Source organism: Choloepus didactylus, chromosome 23, assembly GCF_015220235.1.
Source record: "Choloepus didactylus isolate mChoDid1 chromosome 23, mChoDid1.pri, whole genome shotgun sequence".
Taxonomy (NCBI): Eukaryota; Metazoa; Chordata; class Mammalia; order Pilosa; family Megalonychidae; genus Choloepus; species Choloepus didactylus.
This window is the reverse complement of record NC_051329.1, coordinates 20,134,333-20,151,877: the sequence shown is the minus strand read 5'-3', so window position 1 is coordinate 20,151,877 and position 17,545 is coordinate 20,134,333. Positions and strand designations below refer to the sequence as shown.

Sequence of the window (17,545 nt, the reverse complement as noted above, 5' to 3'; positions counted from 1 at the left end):
ATCAGGAGAGCTGGAAATGTTGATGGCTCCTGGCGCTCAGTCAACACCCATAAATATTTTTGTGTTGAACAAGCATCGTCTTTTATCCAAACGTCAAGTCTGACTTTGTCCCCTTCCGTCCGCCCACCCAACTGGCATGCAGGGGCTGACGGAGGGCGCCCTGGGGATACACCAGTGGAGAATGTGCCTGGAATGGGCTGGGAGTCCTGGGGAGCAGAGGCCAGAAGAGGGAGAAGACATGGGCTTTAGAGCCCCATCCGTGTGCCTGTCCGTGCCAAGCGGGAACTGAGAACCACACCTGACAGATGAGGACACTGAGGCTCAGAGAGGCCAGGTGACTTTTCTAAGGACATGGATTTTGGAATGAGACAAATGGGATCCCAGCTCTGCGCCTTCACAGTTGAGACCCTGGGCAAGTGACTTCACCACCCAGACCTCGGTTCTCTCCTCTCGAAAATGGATACAATAATAATCTTGTATCCAAATGTGCTGAGAGAGTGCTTTGCTCAGGGCCTGGCACACAGCAGGTGTTCACTAAGTGCGCATTACCGTCGTCATCACGCAGGCCAGGCTTAGCTAAGGTGAAGGGCCTCACACCCAGAGTTCAGAGTGGCGGCCACAAGCCTAGGACCACAGGTATTTCAAGGGATCGGAATTAATCTTTAACAGGTGAATTCCGTTCCAAATTGGTGACGCAGAAAATTCCAGAGGCCCAGCTAGCATGAAATGTATTTTCGGCTCCCCAGACCCTATCGGTGATGAGAAGCACCTCTTCCCCAGGTCCCTATGATTTGGTGAGGGGCCTGGAGTGTCCTCACCAGAGTAAAAGGGAAACTGAGGCAGACAGCAGAGCCAGGGGTCTGTGAGGGGTAGAGATACCCACTCCACGTGGACCCTACACCCCCAGGAACAGAAGGAGGGGCTCAAAGAAGTCAGGCCCTCTCAAAATCATTTCATTTGTTCACTTGACCTTTCAATAGAGATTTCCTGAGCACCTACTATGTGCCAGATGGGGGGAAGCCAAATCTTGTGCATTTCTTTCCCTCCTGCATCTCCGTCCGGCTGCCCCCATGTGCACCCCCACTTCCGGGGCCCCATACCTCTCCCCTGGATGCCTTCCTCAGCCTCGGGACTGGCCTCCCTGCCAGGCCCCTCTGAGCTCCCCCATAAGGGACCCTTCTAAACCACACAGCCAACCATGTCCCTCCCAGCCTGGACTTTTGGGGCTCCTGGGTCTGTTCTGGGCCCTGCCAACCCAACCCCTGGCCTTTCCGGTTCACATCACACACCCTAGGCCAACAGAAAAGTTTCTCTGCTCTACAGAGCTCAGGTTCACCCACCAGACTAGCCTTGGCTCCTGCCGTCCCCTCCAGAATGTTCTTTCCTCCTCTTGTGCCTTTATTCTTTAAGGTGCAGCTCAAACGCCACCTCTACCACCAGACCTGCCTTGGTCCTCTCTGGGTCTGCTCTCCCATTCTCCAGATCCACCATTCGGACCACGATTCACTCAATCATTCATTCATTCATTCATTCATTCTATATCCTGTATTTACCAAGCATCTACTATATGTGCAAACCCTGCTGGGTGCCCAGTGGGAGTGGGTGCTGCCCAACGGGAGGCCACGGCTGGCACGAAGGAGAAGAAGGGGCAATCCCAGTCCAGGGGAGTCAGCAGTGGAGGGGCACCCTTCTCCCATCCCCTCTGGCTGGAGCTCGGCTGGATAAGAGTCATCTCGGTGCCCCAGTGCCTGGCCCAGCACCCGGTGCAGGTGGGCTTTCAGGGAAGTTTGACGGGTGAAGGGGGATGTGGCGGAGGCCCAACTGCCCCCGGGTGAGGTGGCAGGGGCTTTCACACCCCTACACCCCTCCCCAGTGGGCATCTGGGTTTTGCTTCAGGAATCCCAGGCATCTTCACAGAACCACAGGCTGAAACACCCGTCCCAGGGGTCGTCACTCCCTTTCTCCTCAGCTGACCATTCCCTAAACCTGGTAAAACTCCATTTCAAAATAACCCCATCGTGCTTTGACGAACGTGATTGAGCTATGAGGGCCAGTTGCTGTGTGTCTGGGAGCCCCCTGATTTACCAATCAGGGTATGAAAGAGGGGTTCTCAGCAGAACTAGAGAAATGTAATGGAACGAGCCAATTTCCTTGTGTCACTCCCTTTCATTAAGAAAATGTTTGGGGCACCAACAACGGCGAACGCTGACTTGGCTCTGACTGCGTGTGGGCTCTGCAGGGGCCATCCTTGGTCAGCACAACCCTGGGGATGATAATGAGCCTGGGGGTGGCCCTCATGGTACCCCCCCTTTTACAGATGAGGAGGGGGTGGCACAGACAGCTGACAGACCAGCCCGAGGTCACAGGTTAGGTTGGGTAGCAGACTGGGGACTCGAACCCTCACAGTGCCTGCTCTTAACCCCTGGGCCACCCTGCCTCACAGATGACCCAGGCCCCACCCTGGCCCCATCCTCCCTAAAGAAGTCGCCTTCTCACCTTCCCACCGGAGTAGTTGCTGAGTTACCCACCCCCACCCTGGCCCTCCAGTGAAAGCTGCAAACCTTAAATCCTTGAGTGGTTCTTAGCATTCCGGAAAGAACCTCAAATGTGACATCTGCTTAGAGTTTCAGGGGTTCGCACCCCCCCCTCCTTGTTTTAGATGCCCAGCCACACAAGCAACAGAGATGCCAAGTCCCCTGTCATTTCCTGGGCACCACAGAGATGGCACAGAGACAGGCCACCTGGTGTGGCAGGGAGGGCGTTGGGGCCCTGGATTTAAATCCCACTCGGCAACACCCCTTGCCCGAGCCTCAGTTTACCTATCTGCAAAATGGGATAACAGAGCGGGTGGGGGTGGAGTTGAAGGTGGCCCAATCCATGTGATGCGGTTAGTGTCTCCAGGCAAGCGGGGAACCTCCTGGATGTTTGGGTGGAGCCGGAGGTTCAAGATTTTTATGCCTCTTCCGGAGAGAGCCAACTCTTCAGGACGCAGTAACTGAGAAGTGGTCTTTGGAAGATCCCAACTCCCAATTCCCTCCTACTTGTTTCACTCGCCAAGGGCAAACCTCCCACCCACACCTCCCAACTCTCTCTCCCAAACCCCCCAAGGTGGTCTGTGGGGTCCCCTGGCCTCTGAGTTCCCCAGCTTGGGTCTCAGGGACCCGTGGACGGTCCTCTCCCAGATCCGCAAACTTCTGGCCCACTTAGGCGCCCATTCCACAGGTGATAAAACCAAGGCGCAGAGAGGTGGTGCCCGGGCCCCCAGGGCGCACAGAGGTGCGGCGAGCGCCGGCCGGACCCTGCGCACCCCCGCGGCCCGCCGGGATTTGGAGGTTTCCGGACCCTCCAGAGTCAGGAGGGCGGCGGAGACGTCCCCCGGCGCGCGAGGGGGCCCCGGCCGGGCCGTTCCTCCCCTTGTCCCCCGGCCCGCGAGCCCCGGCCCCACTCACCTCCGGGACGGCGCCGGCGCTTCCTGCACCCCGGCCGCCCGCCCGCCGCGTCCCTCCTCCCCGGGCTCAGGTTCCAGCCGCCGCGCGCCGCCCCCCGCGGCACCACGCCCACCCGGCCCGCCCCGCTGCCCACCCCGCCCGCGCCGGGTCCGCGCGCCCCCGGCAGGGGGAGGGCTCACCTGGAAAGGGGGGGTCATGATGCCGGGGTCGGGGTGCAGGCCCTTCGGGGGGAGTCCTGGCTCCGACATGGTCGCGCTCTGTGGTCTCAGGCCCATGATTGCCAGCCTGGGCCTGTTTCCCCATCTAGGGAGCATCATGGCCCCTTCCTCCATTCATTCATTCATTCATTCATTCATTCAACAGAAAATTCATTCAGAGGGGGTCTGCCGGGTCCCTGCCCTCAGGTACCTCCTGGTCCAAAGAGGCAGACATCTGAGTTCCAGACAGTGACAGTCCAGGACTAAATAAATGTGAGTTTTGCTTCATTTCTTCACCTAGTGCTTGGCATGGAACCTGCCAGAGTAGGTGACCCACGTGTATAATTTGATTGGATAATGGAAGTGGGCCCCAACATGCAGCCCGGCCTTCTACCCCAGGGCAGAGACCACTTGATTACTTCCACGGGATGGGCAGCTCACTTCCACCCAGGCAGGGTGTCCCTGTGGACTGGTTGGAAGCCATGTGGGCCTGAGCTTGTGACTGAGTAGCCGTGTGGCCCAAGATAACTCCTTCCCTCCGTGCCTCAGTGTCCCCGTGTAGAGTGGGGCATACAAACATCCCCACTTCAGAGCCCCGGGGAAGATGCTGGGGGCACCAGGTCTGTGCAGAGCCCAGTGAATGCACATAGGCATTTTGTATCATTTTTGTTGGTTTTACTAAGCTGAGCTGTCACCCATGTTGCTAAGATGCTGGGGTGGGTCCTTTCCCCTTAGCTTGCAAATAGAAATCTCTCTCATATTTAAGTTAGGCAGCTAGAGAGTGGAATTTTAGAATCTTTGGAGAGAGTAACAAGCCCTGAACAGAACTGATGTGTTCAAACTGCCAGTGCAAAACATTTACCCAGAAAAAATCTTAATAATTAATTAACTCACTATGGGTCTGTCATGTGATGGAGGTGATGGTGGGGAGATTGTCACACAAACCTTCCTCCCAGCCAGGCTGAGAGGTAGGGAATGCTGGGTCCACCTTCCAGATGGGGATACTGAGGCTTAGAGAGGAGAGTGCCCTCTCGAAAAGCTGGTCAGGGAGGAGGTGAAGAGGTTCAGAGAAATTTTTCCCTGTGGTTTCTGGGGTGTGAAGCTGGGAAGCCTCCAGGAGCAAACAGGCAGCTGTCTGGAAGCCACGAGAAATGTGAACAGGGGGCCCCTCACAACTCCCTGATAGAAAGCATTCCCTCTGGGCCTGGCATTGGACCAGGCTGGGGGCTGGGAGGGGTGGGAACAACTAAGTGTGGAGCCTACTTCTGCAGAAAGGCTCTTCTCAAGTTAAAAGAAAATGACAAAGATGATTCAGGCTACAGGGAGGCCGATGGCAGAGATGGTGGTGACTTGCTCCCCTCCAAGGCCAGGGTAAGTGGCACCAGCCCCCAGCATCAATGTAGCTACCCAATGCCCTCCTGACCCCCATTTCATAGACTGGGCAACTGAGACCCTATGATGGTTGGGTTCATGGTCAGCTTGGCCAGGTAATGGTGCTCAGTTGTCTGCTCAAGCAAGCACTGGCCTAATTGTTGCTGTGAGGACATTTCGTGGACTTAAATCATTAGTAAGTTGATTGCATCTATGGCTGATTACGTCTACAATCAACTGAGGAGATTGCCTTCAGCAATGAGAGATGTTCATCCAATTAGTTGAAGGCTTTCAAAGAAGTGATGATTTCAATAGTCAGAGAATTTTCTTCTCTATTTTGGCCTGCCAGCTTCTCCTGGAGAATTCATCGAACACCTACATCAGAGTTCCTAGCTTGCAGCTGCCCTCCAGAATTTGGACTTGTGCATCCCCACAGTTGCATGAGACAATTTTATAAAATCTCATAATATTTACAGATATCTCTGGTTGGTTCTGTTTCCTTAGAGAATACTGACTAATACAGCTTTGGTACTGGGAGTAGTTCTTGAGGAACAGAATCTTAAAAATGAGATTTCTGAATTGGTTCTGGGGTTTCTGCAATTGGTTCTCCACTATGATTAGATTCAAAGGCACTGACTCTATTCCCAATAATCAAGATGGCACTGATAGTCCATGGCCTGAGTTAGCAACAGAGATTTGCAAAACATCACCACTAGAGGAGGCTACTCCAATGTTTATAAGATGCAAGGCTCTGGGTGAGAGTGTTTTCAACACCTTAACAGAGGTTTGTGGAGTCAAAAGGTATAAGGATGTTGGCTGGTTGTTCCTAAATACACTGGATACAATTATAAAAGAAAGGGATGAGATGAAGTATTCAAATTTGTAATGTAAGTGCCACATGAAGGATGTGAAAGTTTCTGTGTGTGCCTTGAAAGAAAATCTTATTTCCTGTAGGCACAGACTTGAGATCTCTGAAAACCAGACCCAGAGTCTCATTGCACGAGTGGCAGAATTATAACATAAACTAAATCCCCAACCTTGCAGGGTGTCTGCTGTTAAAGTGAGGGCATTGGTGGGAAAGGAATGGGATCCTGAAAATTGGCTTTGGGACATATGGGTTGATAATATGGCAGTGTGGACATTGGAACCCTGGATTCTGCTGAGTCTTGGCCAGATAAACCACTAACGGTCTGCCCTAAGGAAATAGCCAGCCAACCTCCAACATGCCCTGAGGAAACAGCTTCCCAGCCTCCCATCTGCCCTGAGGAATCTACCATCCAACTTCCACCTGAAGAGATTAACCCCACAGTGCCTGATAAACCTGTAACCACTTCACTTCCCTCTGCCTGTAGAGATTAATCCTCTTCCACTAGACGAAACTGTAAGGGAATTCCCTGAAGTAATGGACTTGCAAGACACTTCTAATTCTTCTTGTGACCCACTCCCACCACCCCTCTTTTCTTCTAGACCAATAACTAGACTGAAGTCCCAACAGGCCCCAAAAGGTAAGGTACGAAGTGTGACCCATGAGGAAGTATGCTATACTCCAAAAGAACTGCATGAGTTTTCCAACTTATATAGACAGAAACCAGGGGAATGTGTGTGGGAATGGATATTAAGGGTGTGGGATAATGGTGGAAGGAATATAAAGTTGAATCAGTCTGAATTTATTGATATGGGCCTACTAAGCAGAGATTCAGCATTCAGTGTTGTAGATCAAGGGGTTAGAATGGGCTCTAACAGTTTATTTGGGTGGTTGGCTGAAATGTGGATCAAAAGGTGGCCAGCATTACCTGAGGTGGAAGTGCCAGAATGGCCCTGGTATAATGTAGAGGAGGGGATTCAAAGACTTAGAGAGATTGGAATGTTAGAGTGGATTAACCATGTAAGACCTGCCCACACACCCCAGCACTGCCCAGAGGATACACCTTTCCCCAGGACTGTGAGAATAAATTTGTGAGACTAACTCCATCATCTCTAAAGAGCTCTGTGGTTGCTTTTCTCTGTTTGTCAGATATTACTGTGGGATTTGCTGTCACTGAGCTGGAATCCTTAAACACAATGGGATGATTGGATCCCGAGTTGGCAGAAGCCACGTGGCAGCACTTAATCACCAAAGACAAGGTGGGCATGGCTACCATAATAGACAGCCGACTTAAAGCATTTATCAGAATGGTTTGACTTGCAGAGACCTATGATATTGGCTAGTAGACCACGGAGTACCTAGAAGTAAAATAGATGGGCAGTCTACTAAATTCTTACTTACCTGTATAAGCAGAAGTGTTCTAGGTCAAGTGAACAAAACTCTAACTTGAATTCCAAGAACAGAGTCATGGCCCCTTAACCAATTCCCATATTTGAGACAGTTTACAGACCCCAAATCCCTTGAATGAGGGGAAGGCCAGGTTCCCTTGGGGAAGGACCCTGTGACACTCCTCCCAGCCTTCTCCAAAGAGACCTACAGCTTTAGCAGGGTAACTGTGCATTGGAGAAAAGGAAATGGTCGGCATTTTGGGGATTATTAGACACTGGCTCACTGGCTCTGAAGTGACATTAATTTCAGGAGATTCAAAACATCACTGTGGTCCACGAGTCAGAGTAGGGGCTTATGGAGGTCAGGTGGTCAATGGCATTTTAGCTCAGGTCCATCTAACAGTGGGTTTAGTGGGTCTCCAAATCCATTCTGTGGTTATTTCTTCAGTTCCAGGATGCATAATTGCCATAGACATACTTAGCAACTGGCAGAATCCCCACATTGGTTCCCTGACTTGTGAAGTGAGGGCTATTATGGTAGAAAAGGCCAAGTGGAAGCCACTAGAACTTCCCCTGCCTAGCAAAATAGTAAATCAAAAGCAAATCTGTATTCCTAGAGGGATTGTAGTGATTAGTGCCACCATCAAGGACTTGAGAGATGCAGGGGTGGTGATTTCCACCACATACCCCATTCAACTCTCCTATTTGGCCTGTACAGAAAACAGATGGGTCTTGAAGGATGACAGTGGATTATTGTAAGCTTAACCAGGTGGTGACTCCAATTGCAGTTGCTGTTCCAGATGTGGTATCATTGCCTGAACAAATCAACATATCCCCTGGTACCTTATCTGCAGCAATTAGCTCACAAATGCTTTTCTCTCAATAGCTGTTAGTAAGGACCACTAGAAACAGTTGGCATTCAGCTGGCAAGGCCAGCAATATACCTTTACTGTCCTACCTCAGGAGTATATTGACTCTCCAGCCCTATGTCATAATCTACTCTGCAGGGATCTTGATTTCTTCTCCCTCCCACAAGACATCACACTGGTGTGTTACATTGATGATTTCATGTTGCTTGGACCTAGTGAGCAAGAAGTAGTAACTACTCTAGACTCATTGGTAAGCCATTTGTGTGTCTGAAGACAGAAGACAAATCCAACAAAAATATAGGGGCCTTCTACCTCAGTAAAATTTCTAGGTGTTCAGTAGTGTGGGACATGTCAAGATATTCCTTCTAAGCTGAAGGATAAGCTGTTGTATCTGGCCCCTCCTATGACCAAAAAAGAGGCACAATGTCTAGTTGGCTCTTTGGATTTTGGAGACAACGTATTCCTCATTTGGGTGTGCTACTTTGGCCCATTTACTGAGTGACCAGAAAAGCTTCTAGTTTTGAGTGGGGACCAGAACAAACGGAAGTTCTGTGACAGGTCCAGGCTGCTGAGCAAGTTGCTCTGCCACTTGGGCCATATGATTCAGCAGATCCAATGGTGCTGGTAGTGTCGGTGGCAAATAGAGATGCTGGTCTGGAGCCTTTGGCAGGACCCTATAGGAGAGTCACAAAGCAGACCCTTAGGATCTTGGAGCAAAGTCCTTGCCATCCTCTGCAGATAACTACTCTCCTTTTGAAAAACTGCTTAAAGTTTTTAATGCATAGTTAAGCATTCAGTCTCTACTGGGCCTTAGTAGAGACTGAATGCTTCTCTATGGGCCGCTAAGTTGCCATGAGACCTGTTGCCTATCATGAGCTGATAGGCATGACCCACCTTGGTGGGTGTTGTCTGACCCACCAAGCCAGAGTATATATAAAATGGAAATGGTATATATGAGACAGGGCTCAAGCAGGTCCTGAAGGGACAAGTAAGTTACATTAGGAAGTGGCCCAAATGCCCATGGCCCCCACTCCTGCCACATTACCTCTTCTTTCCCAGCCCATAACTATGGCTTCTTGGGGAGTTCCTTACAATCAGTTGACTGAGGAAGAGAAAACTCCGGCCTGGTTTACAGATGCAGGCACCACCCGAAAGTGGACGGCTGCAGCACTGTAGCCCATTTCTGGGATGTCCCTAAAGGACAGTGGTGAGGCGAAATCCTTTCAATGGGTGGAACTTTGTAGCAGTGTACCTGGTTGATATTTTGCTTGGAAGGAGAAATGACCAGAGGTGCATTTGTCTACTGACTCATGATTTGTCACCAATGGTTTGGCTGGATGGTCAGGGACTTGGAAGGAACGTGATTGGAAAACTGGTGACAAAGAGCTCTGGGAAAGAGGTACATGGATAGATCTTTCTGAGTGGGCAAAAAAAAACATGAAGATATTTGTGTCCCATGTGAATGCTCACCAGAAGGTGACTTCAGCAGAGGAAGATTTTAATAATCAAGTGGATAAGATGACCCGTTCTGTGGATACTAATCATTCTCTTTCCCCAGCCACTCTTGTCATTGCCTAGTGGGCTCATGAACAAAGTGGCCACAGTGGTAGGGATGGAGGTTATGCTCAGCAATGTGGACTTCCACACAGCCACTGCTGAGTGCCCAATCTGCCAGCAGCAGAGACCCACACTCAGTCCCCGATATGGCACAATTCCCCGAAGTGATTGGCCTGCTACCTGGTGGCGGGTTGATTACACTGGACCACTTCCATCATGGAAGGGGCAGCAATTTGTTCTAACTGGAATAGACACATACTCTGGCTATGGGTTTGCCTTCCCTGAACACAATGCTTCTCCCAAAACTACCATCCTTGGACTTACAGAATGCCTTATCCACCATCATGGTATTCTGGACAGCACTGCTTCTGATCAAGGAACCCAATTCAAATTCCTGCACAGCAAATGAAGTGCAGGAATGGGTGCACACGCATGGAATTCTCTGGTCTTGCCATGTTCCCCATCATCCAGAGGCAGTTTGGTTGATAGAATGGTGGAATGGCCTGTTGAAGACTCAGTTATGGTGCCAACTGGGTGGCAATACCTCGCAGGGCTGGGACAATGTTCTCCTGGAGACTGTGGATGCTCTAAATCAGCGTCCACTCTATGGTGCTATTTCTCCCATAGCCAGGATTCATGGGTCCAGGAATCAAGAGGTGTAATGGGAGTGGCACCACTCACTATTACCCTTTCCTGTCCTTGCAACCTTAAGCTCTGCTATTCTACAGGTCTTAGTTCCAAGAGGAGGAGTTTCACCAGGAGACGCAACAACGATTCCATCGAACTGGAAGTTAAAACTGCCACTTGGCCACTTTGGGCTTCTCATGCCTCTGAATCAACAGGCAAAGAAGGGAAATACTGTGCTGGCTGGGGTATTTGATCCTGACTATCAAGGAGAAATAGGACTGCAACTACACAATGGGGGTAAAGAAGAGTTCTGCTGGAATACAGGAGATCCCCTGGGGCGTCTCTTAGTACTATGATGCCCCGTGATTAAAGTCAATAGAAAACTGCAAGAACCCAATCCAGGCAGGACTACTGATGGCCCAGAAACTTCAGGAATGAAGGTTCGGGTCACCCCACCAGGCAAAGAACCACGGCCAGCTGAAGTGATTGCTGAGGGTAAAGGGAACATGGAAGAAAGTAGTGATAAATACAAACTATGACCACGTGACCAGTTGCTGAAACAAGGCCTGTAATGATATGTATATTTCTTCCTCGTTTTGTTATGTTTGGATACGTATGTGAAGCAAATATCTTTTTCTTCCCTATCTCATCCCCTTATCAAGTGACATAAGTTGCGTTAGTTCATGTCTTAGTATTTAAGTTATAGGATATTAAGTTTAAGAGTGAATAATTACCCAAGGACTTACAACCTATTCTGGAGCGATTTTAGTGTGTTTCTGGTTATACTCAGGACGGTTGAGTATTGTTAGGCAAAAAATGTATCTGTTATTGTTTTTTATTTAGAGATTAAGTTTGGTATAAGGTGATATGTATAGCTGCCAACTTGACAAGAGGTGGCCTGTGATGGTTAGGTTCATGTGTCAACTTGGCCAGGTGATGGTGCCCAGTTGTCTGGTCAAGCAAGCTCTGGCCCAATTGTTACTGTGAGGACATTTCATGGATTTAAATAATCAGTAAGCCGATTGCATCTATGGCTGATTACATTTACAATCAACTGAGCAGATTGCCTTTGTCAATGAGAGATGTTTAGTCCAATCAACTGAAGGCTTTAAAAGAAGTGAGGATTTCAGCAGTCAGATAAGAGAACTTTCATCTTTACTTCAGCTTCTCCTGAGGAATTAATTCATTGAAAACCTTCACTGGAGTTCCCAGCTTGCATCCTGCCCTACAGAATTTGGACTCGTGCATCTCCACAGTTGCATGAGACAATTTTATAAAATCTCATATTTACAGATATCTCCTGTTGGTTCTGTTTCCCTAGAGAACCATGATTGGTACAGACCCCCGGGAGGGAAGTGCCTCATCTTGGGCCAGGGGGCTGGACCCTGGGTTCTCCCTGTCCCAGCACCTCCGTTTCCTCACCCACAAAATGGGGATCAGCTTCCTTGAAGGAGGGGACCATGTCTGTCTTTGTGGCTGCAGGCCCAGCACCTGGCACTTAGTAGGTGCTTTAAAAATCCCAGTTGCTTCAAAGCCTGAAGATCTGCCTCACACGGGAGGTTGAGTGGGAGGAGAGTGGCAGCGAGTGTGGGGCACCCCCCAACTCTCAGTTTTTATTACCTAAGAACCGTGGCCACCGCTAGGACATGACTGTTATTGTTTCGCTGTTTTTCTCGTTGGTGAAACTCCCTGGCATCTGTCCTGGAAGGACAAGAGACTCTTGACGGGCAAAAGTTTTCCTCTTAGGAAAGGAAAAAACATCAAGATCCTCAGTGCCAGCTGAGTATATTTGGAGCCTCCCCATGGTGCAGCCACCAGGTGAGCTCAGCCACGTCCACTGAAGGGAGGTTTCCCGGCGGCGGCCCAGGGCCTGCCCTTATGAAGTGCCTACTGTGTGCTCCAGGCCGGGTGCCAGGTCCTGGGGAGAGATCGGGGAGCCAGAGGGCTCAGGCTTTCGGGGAGTTCACATCCTGTGCACCTGTCCCCATCCCCAGGGCAGCCAGTTATGAGAACATGACATGTGCACCTCACTCTACAGCTTGCACAGCCCTGGCACTGCCAACAACCCAGTTCATCTCCCGACAGCCTGGGAGGAAGGGGTTTTTACATGACTATTCCGAAAAGGACACCGAGGCTCAGAGATGTCAGGCCACTTGCCTGAGGTCTCACAGCTGGTAGGAATCGAACCCAGGCCCGGCCGACTCTATAATGTAGCACAGCCATTAAGAATAGGCAGATAATAACTAGCGCTGGCAAGGATGTGGAGAAACTGGAATCCTCATATATTGCTGGTGGGAATGTAAAATGGTGCCGTCTCATAGTTTCTTGGAGGGAAAACTGAGCTACCACATAGCCCAGCAATCCCACTGCCAGGAGACTGAAAACACAGGTCCACACAAAAACTTCTACATGAATGTTCCTAGCAGCATAATTCACAACAGCAAAAAAGTGGAGGCAACCCAAGCGCCCATCAACTGATGAAAGAATTAATAATATGTGGAACATCCACACCATGGAATATTATTTGGCAATAAAAAGGAATGAAGTTCTGACCCACTCTACAACATGGATGGACCTTGAGAACATCATGCTCAGTGAAAGAAGCCAGACATGAAAGATCATGTATTGTATGATTCCATTTATATGAAAAGTCCAGAATAGGCAGATCCATAGAGATGGAAAATAGGTTAGCTGTTGCCAGGGGCTGCAAGAGGGAGGGGAAGGTTAGGGGCTGATGGCTAAAGAATGCAGTGTTTCTTTGGGGGGTGATGATAATGTTATACAATTAATTGTTGATGGTTGCACAACTCTGTGAACATACAGAAAAGAATTGACTTGCACACTTTAAGTTGTCTGGTATGTGAACTGTATGGTATGTGAATTATATCTCAATAAAACGTCAAAAGCAAAAAAGAAAAGAGAGAAAAAGGAAGGAAGGAAAGAAGGAAGGAAGGAAGGAAGAAAGGGAAAGAAAGAAAGAGAACACGGGCAAAACAATCTGGGTGTGAAGCCTGGCTCTACCACACTTCTAAGCTGTGTGTCCTCTGCTAGATGCCACTACCTCTCTGAGCCTCACTTTCCTCATCTGTAACATGGGGTATCAACCATCCCTACTTCATGCATTTGGGAGGATTAAGCCCGATAGTGCTCACCAGGGCCAAGGCAGTATGGGAACAGGCTAAAGGACTCAGCAAATATTCCCATGATGTGGCCACACTTCCCCCACCAGATTAACTTAAGTGCTCTCAAGTGTAACCAATGCTTTCTCTTAAGTGTGATTTGACATTGTCCTTCCCAGCACCCTTGTCCCCATTTTCTTGCCTCCATTTTATGGATGAAAACTACCAAGCCCAGAAGACAGCAGGCAGCACTGGCATGGCTCTCCTCCATATTTCCCACCAGAAGCTTCTTTCCTCTCTCTCCCCACACCCCACTCTCTCTTCCACTGGCGCCTCCTCATCCCCCTGGTGGTCTCACCAAGAGTCGCAGACGGGGCCCCTCTACCCCCTCCACACACTCAGCATTTCATCCCCTCCTTCTCACAGCCCTGAGAGGTGGGTCTTCTGTCCTTTTTGCAGATGGGCAAACTGAGGCTGTGTGCAGGGAAATCCCCCCCCTCGAGGTGCCATACAGCGGTGCAGCGAGGATCTGAACCCAGCACTGTCTGAACTCAATCCACACCCTCTCATCAGTGTAGCAGCTACCTGGCCTGGCTGTGTGCCTCAGTCTCCCCACCGAAGAGGCAGAGTCCCTGCTCACAGCTACCTCACAGCTTCCTGGGGGTAGGGGGTGGAAAATCCTGGCTGGCCTTTTTCTCGCTTTCCCCAGTGAGTATATGGATGTGCTTATGTCATGATGACGAGAGGAAAAATCAGAGAAGAAACAAATGGGGGAAACACAAGGGCTAGCACTTGTGCATTTATTCAGCACTTGCTGCATGCCAGGCCCGTGCAATGCTTTACCTCACGAGCTCCCCCAGCTACAGGAAAGGAAACACATCCAGAGCTGTGGAAGAAACCTAAGATCCCAGGGCTTGGAGGCCACCCAGGCTTCCGGGCTGCCCCTGGGAGCCCACCTGAGGGGACAGCAGGCCCACCAGGCAATCACCTCCTCACATATTTACCAAGAAGCCCAGGAGGACAGGGCATAGAGAGGTTGGAAACAATCAGTTGGTTTGTCCACCGTGAGTCCCCCAAAGAGCTGGCTTTGGTCCCGGGGAGAGAGACTGGTGGCCCCACCCTGGCACAGATATTCAAGGAGGTTCTTCTGGAATTCTCCCCAGGGCAGAAACCTGAGGCCAGGTGTGAGGGGGAGGAAGCCCTTCCCCTCGGATGACCGGATGACCGTTGCTAGGGGCACAGCCATGCCCACTGCTCAGCCACTAGAGACCTCCAGGCAGGGGACCTGGGGCCTGGGGGTGTGGCTGAGCCGCAGCGGGCAATGGGCCCTGGGCAGACGGCTTCCCCTTGAAGGCTGTGGCATGCAGGAGGGGGGCATTTAGGCTTTGGTTCCGGCAGGGTCGGGGGTAATTCATTCAGAGCTTTCCAACTGGGTCCCCGGATGGGCTTCCGGGGCTCCATGGAGGTCCCAGAATGGTGTGTGAAATTGTGAGGACTGAGCACTTTCTGGAGAGAGGCCCATGGCTTTCACCCCCTAAGGAAAGCATAATGTGGGGGGTGGAGGGTGGAGGTGAAGGGGGAATTGATGAAGGCTTGTTTTTGCCCCAGCCAGGAAGATGCAGAGGTTGGGGGCAGGCTGGGGACAGCCTGAAAAGGACCCGTTGAGATCTTGGTTAACAGCTTTTTAAATTGTGAATTGGCTGTCACCCCCTATTCACAGGAGCTCCTAAATTTCCCCTCCCTTAGAACAAAAACCAAGCTCAGGCCGGCCTTGGCACCTCTAGGTTTTATCCTGGCTGTCCACCTCATTGCTTCCCCTTCTCTAGCCACCCTAGCCTCTCCCTGTCCTTAGAATTTGCTGCTTTCTCTCCAGCCTCAGGGCCTTTGCATTAGCTGTAGCTAGCCTTTACACGGCCAGCTCTTTCTCCTTCTTCAGATTGCAGCTCAGATGTCACCTTCTCAGAGAAGCCCTCCCTGACCACCCCCTCTATCTATGTCAGGGCTCGGCAATCACTCTCCACCACACTGCCCTATTTGACCTCTTTTGCACATTTCATTCTCTGGAACTAGCGTGCATCTCCTCCATTGGAGGAGGTCTCTTTCATATCTGTCTTGTCCTTGCAGGATCCCCAAGCTTAGCTCAGGGCCTCGCATGCTGTAGATGCTAGGCAAACAGAGGTTGAATTACTCCCCTCAGACAATCCTCTCTGTGCCAGATGGAGAGCTGATTATGGGTTAACCATCATCATAGCTGCCCCTTATCAAGCACCCACTGGGCAGCCAGCCATTTGATGCCACGAGGAACCAATGACCCCACTTGCAGATGGTGAGTCATTTCACTGGAATTATGAATGCAAACCAGGGACTGGTTAAAGTGACACGAGCGGTCACATTGCAGATTGTCAGAGCTGGGAGAGAGCTTCAAACCTTCTAAACCCCTGATTTAATAGATGGGGAAATTGAGGCCCAGCAGGGAAAAGGGACTTGCCCATAATCTCACAGCACATCAGGGACAGAGCAAGGCAGAGCAGCCAGATCACAGAATGTTTTCTGGGGTATTTTTATTGCTGTGTTGACTTGTCTTGCTGTGTGTTTAAGGATAAGGAAGGAGTGAACGTGATGCGGCTGGATGGCGTCAGGAACCCCTGGCAGGCCGTAGCATCATAGTAATAAAACTACGAACAATAGCCATTTATTGAACAGCTTCTGCATGCCAGGCTCTTTACATAAGTTATTTTATGCAATACCTGCAAGGCAGAAGTTCCTTCCCACTCACAGATGGGGAAACTGAGGCTCAGAGAGGCGTGTTGTGAATTGACTTGCTGGATCATGCAGACTTGAATTCCAAAATTGTTAACGTAGTAGTGAAGGTGGTGACAGGTTGTCTGCCACATCGAGGCTGCCCTGAAGGCAGATTCTCCTCCTACTCTAGGCTCCCGACACGCTTTGGGAGCGCGCGGGAGGCTGGGGGTGCAGGGAGGCGCCGGCTGGGGCTCCCAGCTCTGCGGTCGTGTCCCAGTGCGGACAGCGCCACCTGCCGGGCCCCGCGGGAGCTGCAGGGGCTCAGAGCGCAGGTTCGGGGGCGACGGGGCGCGCAGCCGGGAGCCCGACGGGCGCGACCCAGGCAAACCCATCTACCAACAGACCAAACCAAAGGGAGACGTTCTTCCTCCATTCTCCCATAACCCTCTGCAAATAATGATAACTGGGTCAACAATGAATGATTCCCAAGCGCCTGCCTGTGTGTTTCACTGCCTCTCAGAGAACTAGGAACTGTTAGTGTCCTCATTGTGCAGATGAGGAAACTGAGGCTCCGAGACGTGAAGTAATTTGGACAAGGCCACACAGCTTATAAATAGCAGAGACAAGACTCCAATACTCTATGACATTGCCATGCACCATACATCACATAAATACATCCTTGCAGTTTTTAACACTAAAACAGCATACTGTGCTTCAGACGTTGTTATAATTGCTATAGAAATATTAACATTTAATTTTAGCCTCATAACAACATGCTGAGCTGGGTGCTAGCAAGACCCCTGAGTTACTGGAAAGGAAACTGAGGCTCTGAAAGGTGACATGAGCTTCCATTTTCTTGCCTATAACAGAGACGTATTATAATAGAATTCAAATACTGCTCAGTGAGGTTTAATTTAATGAATCGAGTGAATTTAAGTGAATCAACTTTGTCAAATTTGGGGGCCAATTCAGGTTTCTGTGCAGTATCAGATCAGGCCACTTTCCGTCAGCAGGAACGCCCTGGCACAGAGGCGTGCTGGGAGACAGGCTCACTCTGTCAACTGGCAAAAATTGGACGCGGTTGAGGGGCGATTTGGAGTTAGATGCGAAACCTCGGCACTCCCACTTCTGACTGGTCTAATTGTATTAGCTTAGAGACAGGAAGAAAAAAATGCTTTCTAAAAGAAGAGACAAAAATCCTTTTAATTTGTTGGCAGAATTTTATATTTCTAGGAAACCCAAAGGGAAAAATCTCAAATGCAATTAAAGCTTAGAAAGCAGCTTTGCTACTCTCAGCCATATAAGAAAATACAATGAAAATGGAGACCATATCCACAGAAACAGTAAAAAGCTTAGTAGAG

At 50.2% G+C, this 17,545-nt stretch overlaps 1 protein-coding gene across 1 annotated transcript in view; it reads right to left on the bottom strand.

The window, feature by feature from the left end:
- TRPV4 (transient receptor potential cation channel subfamily V member 4) overlaps window positions 1–3,498 on the bottom strand; it is a 35,425-nt gene extending 31,927 nt beyond the window's left edge. The window contains exon 1 of the mRNA XM_037817212.1: window positions 3,450–3,498. The gene's annotated coding sequence lies outside the window, so the exon portion shown is untranslated. The remainder of the gene's footprint in view (window positions 1–3,449) is intronic.
- Window positions 3,499–17,545: the final 14,047 nt, after the last annotated feature.